Source organism: Myotis lucifugus, unplaced genomic scaffold (assembly GCF_000147115.1).
Source record: "Myotis lucifugus unplaced genomic scaffold, Myoluc2.0 scaffold_244, whole genome shotgun sequence".
NCBI classification, from domain to species: domain Eukaryota; kingdom Metazoa; phylum Chordata; class Mammalia; order Chiroptera; family Vespertilionidae; genus Myotis; species Myotis lucifugus.
In genome coordinates, this window is record NW_005871292.1 from 1,440,752 (window position 1) to 1,447,293 (window position 6,542).

At 43.7% G+C, this 6,542-nt stretch overlaps 1 pseudogene; it reads left to right on the forward strand.

The window, feature by feature from the left end:
- Positions 1-1,432: 1,432 nt before the first annotated feature.
- Positions 1,433-1,708, forward strand: LOC102426837 (annotated as a pseudogene).
- Positions 1,709-6,542: the final 4,834 nt, after the last annotated feature.

Consider the following 6,542-nt stretch of genomic DNA (forward strand, 5'->3'; position numbering starts at 1 on the left):
AGTCTGATCACTGTTTCTCTGTCTTTGGATCTGTCCCTGTTTATCAGTCTATGTTGTTCTCTATAATCCACAAATGAGTGAGATCATGTGGTATTTATCTTTCTCTGACTGGCTTATTTCACTTAGCATAATGCTCTCCAGTTCCATCCATGCTGTTGCAAAAGGCAAGAGTTCCTTCTTTTTTACCGAAGCATAGTATTCCATTGTGTAGATGTACCACAGTTTTCTAATCCACTCATCTGCTGATGGGCACTTAGGCTGTTTCCAAATCTTAGCTATGGTTCTCTCTCTTTTTAAATTTGGGTCCTCTATGGGAGCTGGATGTATTTAGTACTTTTGCTTTTCTGGAAGGGATGTAGAAAAGCTTCTCTGTCATTGGTTCTCCCTAGTCCTATGGGTTGGTCTTCTTCAATCTCAGGGATTGGGAGCACTGCTTCTTCCTTTCCCCAAGATAATATATTGAAAAGAGTGGCTATCCTAGAAGATCTCAAACTGTGGTCTCTGTACCAGCAATATAGGGTACACCTAGAAATTTGTTAGAAATGTGGATTCGCTGGCCCTACCTCAGACTCACTAAATCAATCTCTAGGGATGTAGCTTGGGAAACTGTTTTAAGAAGCCCTTCAGAAGATTCCAATTGAGTTCTTTCACTTCTACTGTCCCATCAGCATGTATCCTGGCCTTTCTCCTGTCCTCTCTCACCTTCCCCACCTCTTAGAGCAGTGGTTCTCAACCTTCCTAATGCTGCGACCCTTTGATACAGTTCCTCATGTTGTGGTGACCTCCAATTTCATTGTTACAAATTGAACATAATTAAAGCATAATGATTAATCACAAAACAATATGCAATTATATATGTGTTTTCCGATGGTCTTAGGCGACCCCTGTGAAAGGGTTGTTCGACCCCCAAAGGGGTCGCGACCCACAGGTTGAGAACCGCTGTTTAGAGCAAAGCATTGGAGATTCTCCTAATGACGGAGGGCCCATGAACAGGGCTAACCATGCCCTCCTGAAGTATCGTCCATTTCCTTGAGAACTTGGCTACTGTGTCTCTAAGTACCCCCTTACACCTCTTCTCCTGTCCCCTGAAGCCACCCCCTACCCCACCCACTCTGTGACCTAACTTGATACCCTCACTCATGTGATCTAGCCTGTGTGGAAGTGAAATTGTAACAACGGAGCAGACACATTCAAGACCCACTCCTAGAATTGAAAAACAACTGCAAATAAAAAATATGCTGAGAGCGCTGCCAAAGAATATTAATAAGCCAATCAGGAATTAAAAATTTTAAAAAGGGCTGGCTGTTGGTCCAGCTTTAAAAGGAGAAAGTTTTGGTCGCAGTCGAGTGTTTCCTTGGCCAGCTGGCCGCAGAAGGTTGGTTTGCTGCTCCCACTCCGTGGTGGCCCTTGACGCTGCTCCTCTGCTGGCAGGATGGCCCAGAAGCAGCTCTACTACTCAGACAAATACTTAGAGGAGCACTACGAGTACTGTCATGTTACCCAGAGAACTTTCCCAACACGTACCCAAAACCCATCTGATGTCAGAAGAGGAGTGTAGGAGACTTGGTGTTCAACGGAGTCTTGGCTGGGTTCATGACATGATTCATAAGCCAGAGCCTCATATTCTTCTCTTTAGACGACCTCTTCCAAAAGATCAACACAAATGAAGATATCTGGGGATCGTCAATTAAATCTTTTTCAAATTTAATGTGTATGTGTATAGAAGGTAGTATTCAGTGAATACTTGAAAAAATGTACAAATCATTCATCCATACCTGTGCATGAGCTGTATTCTTCACAGCAACGGAGCTCTGTTAAATGCAACTACAAGTAGGTTACTGTAAGGTGCTTAAGATAAAATTTTTTCTAGTTACTTTTTCTCTTAAATATAAGTACCTGTTTGACTTTACCTGTTACTTTTGTTTAATAAAGTTTGTATGTTGCATTTAAAAAATAAATAAAAGGAGAAAGTTTGAGGACGCTTGTGATGTTTAGTCACTCAAGACCCCCTCAGAGAGAGCTGGGAAGCTAAAACCCTCCATATGTCTTTCAAGGTTGGTTATTGCCTGAGACCTTGCTACACACACACACACACACACACACACACACACACACACACATACACACACACACCTCCCATAAAGTCCCCACTCCCTGCATTGTCTTCTGTTCTACTTTGGGATTTGAGGGTGGAGGTTATGGCCTTCAGTTCTTGCTCTATCCCTGTTGTGGTTTTCAATGATCTCCCCTCACTGTGTTTGATCTCATAAAATCATATCTCTGTTCCATCATCAGTGGCCAGAAAAATAACAGGAAGACTAACTGCAATAGAGCTGAACATTTTTCTCTGTGTGCCAGTTCGCTGAGAATATGTGGAATCTGGAGAACTTTCCTCATCATTATATATTCTCATCTTTCTCTGCTTATCTGGCAAAGCCAAGGGAAATATTAGACAGAGACCCTCCAACCAAGAAACTATTTTATAGACAAGGGACACATCAGGAAGTGGACCCACCAGGCAAAGGACTTTCCAGTGAAGAGACTCTCCCGGCAAGATTCTCACCAGCCAAGAGATTGTTGAGCCAATCTTATTCATTGCTCACCCAAAGGGGATCACCACAGAGTAGTGGATTTATGTGCTCCCCTCCCCACCCTGCTTTAGCTCCTTACAATGGGATTTTATTACAGAGGAAATCTTGAAAATTTTGAACCAAGAAATTCTAAGAGGGACCTACCTGCTGGTTTGTAGACTGTGTGTGTGTGTGTGTGTGTGTGTGTGTGTGTGAGAGAGAGAGAGAGAGAGAGAGAGAGAGAGAGAGAGAGAGAGAGAGAAATATGTGTTTTTCATGTAGGTAAGTATGTGGCTGTGTATTTGTAAGACTGCATGTGGGCTCAGTGTTTTTTTTTTTTAATCCTTACCTGAGGATATTTTTCCATTTTTTTAGAGAGAGGGAAAGACAGAGAGAAATATCAATGTGAGAAAAACACATCGATTGGTTGCCTTCTGCATGCGCCCCACCAGGGCCCTGGCTGGGAAGGGTCCTGCAACCGAGGTATGTGCCCTTGACTGGAATCAAACCCGGGACTCTTCGGTCCACAGGCTAACGCTCTATCCACTGAGCCAAACCAGCTAGGGCTGTGGGGCTCAGTTTTGATGGCCTGTGATATTATTTGGAACTATAAAGGCAAGAACACATGGAGGATATTCTGATTCTTGGCATTGCCCTACTCAGCCCCCACTTCCAGTGCCCACCCTCAGTCATTGAGGGTCAATGACTTCCCAGGAGACAAAGGGCACAGGTGAGTTCATCAACATATCACATACACACAAGGACATACACACAATTTCATAGTTTCATATGACTTGTTTTTATCTGACATTCCCTGGGGCCTACTCTGTTCCAGATACACCCCTGCCATGCTCAGAGCCCACATGATCTCAGCCTAGCCCCTTTCTCTCTAGACACAAAGTTTCCAGACTCTGTACCCATAAGGAGAGTGGAAACTTGAAGCATCCCATTCTCCATCCTGCTCAGGGAAGCCAAAGAACCTCAAAATTGTAAATAAGAACATATCCCTCTCCAGCTGATATCTTCCAACATGTTCCCACAGTACTTGGAATAAAATCAAATCCCACTCAGGCATTCAGGCTCTGCCTGGTCTGTTCCCACCCTTCTGTCCCCTTTCCTCCTGCCTTACCAAATTCTAGCCATCCTGCCCTGGAACACATCAAATTCCTTCCCACCCACAGGGCCTTTGCCCTTGTTGTTCCTCTTGCTTGGAACTTCCACCCTCCACCCAGTCTCCTCACACTGAATTTATCCTTAGCTCAAATGTGTTCTCCTCAAAGAAACCTTCCCTGACCCTCTACCTCCCTCTCCTTTGCTGTACTAGTTATGGCCCTTGGTCACCTCTGAAATCATCTCATTTATTTACTTTATTGTTTTTTCTCTGACTATGCTATGGACTGTAACTCTAAGAGAGCCATGGTCTTGTCTGTCTGGGTCATCTCTTGGCCCAATCCAATACAGACAGGGCCTGGTGTACAGTAGGCTCATTAGGTGTTCATGTAAAAAGGATGAATAAGCCCGGCCGCAGTGCCTCAGTGGTTGAGCATTGACCTATGAACCAGGAGGTCACAGTTTGATTCGGGGTCTGGGCACATGCCCGAGTTGCTGGCTTGATCCCCTGTAGGGAGCATGCAGGAGACAGCAAATCAATGATTCTCTCTCATCATTGATGTTTTATCTCTCTCTCCTTCTTTCTTCCCCTCTGGGAAAAAAGAAAGAAAGAATAAATCCTATCCTCTGCACTCATGAAACCAATCAGGAGTCAGTCAGGAATATACTGCCTGTACTTGAGGCCAATCACAGTATATAGTCCAATTATTTTTATTGCTTGCGCTTGTGACATTATATCTAAGAAATCATTGCTAACTCAAAATCATGGAGATTTGCCCCTTTTTTTCTTCTAAGAGCCTCATAGTTTCACCTTTTACATCTATGAACTATTTTGAGTTAATGTTTGTGTAGGTTAATTTTTGAGGCAAGGGTCTGCTGGGGCTGTCCAGCAGACCCTGAGTGATGGATGAATGATTTCTCTGACACATGTTTCTGTGAAAAAGAGGGCTAAGGGACGCTTGGCTTGAGAAACCAGACAGCCCTGCTCACCTGACTCCTTAGGTTTTTATTGTAATAACAGCTTGAACTAAAATTAACTATGAGATACTATCAGCAGGGTAAGTATCCTGGAGAAGACACATGCATCTGCAGTGTCCTTTAAGCAAGGACGTCTAAAGACTAAACATAAAGATTCCAGTAAAACACCCAGGGGCTTAGAAAAGTCAAGGCAGGGGCTGCTGCCTTAGGCAAGGTCCCACTAGAGGCCCCTGACCTTTCGGAGATTCCTTCTTACAAACTTTCTAACCAAGTCCTGTGCTTCCCACATCTCCCCCCCCTTTTTTTTTGTTTTGTTGGATGCAGAAGACAGAGGGAGGCAGTGAACTTTCTGCTTTGGAATGTTGAGATCTGAGAAGCACATCCACTGCTTGAGTTTGTAGACTATAAGAAAAATAAAAGGATTACAATGACAGTAATGATTAGTCCAATCAAGAAGACAGGGTGCTTACAAGTATCAAATCCTTCCCTCTAGCAACATGTAGGAGACAGGATTATAAAGGGGAGGGGGCTAGGGTGAGGAATAAAGCTATGTGCAGGCCTGGGGGTCCCCAGATGTCAGTTATTATAATTAGTCATCAGGTGATGAGATGATGTTGCTGAGATGATGTTTTGACTCCTGGTGGCTCAGTCTGACCATGCTTATCGGTTCTGCTTGCTGGATTCACAGCTGAGTCACCTCCCCAATCTCTTCACCAGGCCTTGAAAAGGAAACTTTAAGAAAAACTTAAACCTCCTATTCACATATGAGAAACCTAACCCCCTCTTCACATAAGTATATATGTTCTAAGATTTAAAATAATATGATTACTTTTAGATTAATTTAGGTGCTCTATCTATTAGGTTATAGGTCCCCCTTATTATTCCCCTTCTGATTAGATAGATTGGTTGATATCTATCAACCTTATACTATAGTAGTAAATTCCTTTTAAGATTTCTCTTTATAACCCTTCTATGACTTTGTAAACATTCTTATAACTTTAACTCTCTTTTCCTTCAAAATGCATCTCCATGCTTCATGCCTTCTATTAAGTATTCCTACTCTAATATCCTTTCTTCCTATTATATCCCTTTCCTTATATCCCTTTCCACTATTTTTATTCCTCAACTCTAATTCTTCACAGACCCTCTGCAACTTACCTGGTCCCTTTCAGTTTGTTAATTCACTTTTCCCCCTTTATCTGTACACATTAAAACTATAAATTTCTTCCAATTAGTTATGGTTAAAGGTCAGTCTACACAGGTTCCTCCATTGCCAGCTTCAGAGCAGTTGGAGTGGTGAGAAGCACGTCTCAGGGTACCTTCTATTTCTCCTTCAGTTGGCCTATTGTTCTTGCTCTGCTCATGTTTGTCTAACTGCCTACCACATCCCCTCAAGGATCTTGGCTCTGAATTCTTTCAGGGAAAGAGGACACCAGATTTCTTCTGAAACTGCTTTCTGCTGATGGGAGGTCGAAGGTTTCTCTCAGAACCAAGAGATCCTTGCTCTCTGTCAGAGGGACGATGAGGCCTGGGCACAGAAGGAGGTGACAATGGTGCCTAGAAGTGGTATTCCTTAGGTGCGAGTAGGGCTCGTAACCTTGTGGAGATAAACTGTGCTATAAAATTTAGTATTGTTGGGCAAAAATTAGAACAGTAAGAATTATGATAAACTAGAGGCCTGGTGCACGAATTTGTGCATAGATGGGGTTGCTTGGGGTGGCCTGCAGGTATCGGGCTCCAGCTCCTGTCCCCAGGCTCGCAGCCCCAGCTTGCATCCCCAGCCCTGCAGCCCTGCCTAGCACCCCACCATGGCCTGGCACTGCCCCCTCACCTGCTCCACCATCCGATCTGTGGGGCGATTGATCGGTGAAGGTTTTTTTCTTT